Source organism: Talpa europaea, assembly GCF_964194135.1.
Source record: "Talpa europaea genome assembly, chromosome: 2".
Lineage (NCBI taxonomy): Eukaryota > Metazoa > Chordata > Mammalia > Eulipotyphla > Talpidae > Talpa > Talpa europaea.
This window is the reverse complement of record NC_140068.1, coordinates 67993300-67994055: the sequence shown is the minus strand read 5'-3', so window position 1 is coordinate 67994055 and position 756 is coordinate 67993300.

Below are 756 nucleotides of genomic sequence, written 5' to 3'. Positions count from 1 at the left end.
GGCTGGCGCTCGCGGCTTCCCCGGAAGGAGATTCGTTTTCCGAGCGATGGCGGGAGGAGGAAGCTGAGATCCCGGCTAGGATGTTAAAAATCTGGCGGGAAAGCCGCAGTCTCGCCCAGGATTACCCAATCCCTGAGGTCAGAGGGGCCACTCCCCTCCGCCCAGGCCCGGCAGCCCTTTAGCAACACCCGATTTTTCTCACCCTTCTGTGTGGGCGATACAGAGGGCTGGGAAATGCACAAAAGTGAAACCTAGGAAAGCAGAAAATACTATCCTGAGCTTTGATAACCAGATTCCTTTGGTAGTGTAGCACCTAAAAGAACTTTGTCAAGAGCTGCATGCCTTCTCTCTCGCCCACGAAAGTTGACAGTAATTTTTCCCATTAAGTTTAAATAAAGGTCTTTTTTAATTAATAGGAAATAGAAAACGTTCAACTTTTTCACAAGCTGGAATGAGATGAGGATTGACTGAAATTGGAATAATTAATTCATTTTGACTTTCAAAAGCACACACAAGCAAACTGTGTAAGGTTCTTATTCACAAGTTTTATTGCTGGTTCTCAAAATTCCATCAAAATGTTGCCTTGGCCTTGTTGTTCCAGTGTCTCAATACACACTACTTCAAAGTGGCCGCCCCCATGGCGCAGCGGGTTGAGCACAGCGCTGTGAGGCTGTTGGCAGCCTCTGCTGCTCTGTGGCGCGGGTTTGATTCCCAGCTACATGGAGCGGCAGACCTCTCCTGTCGCGCCCGCTGCTG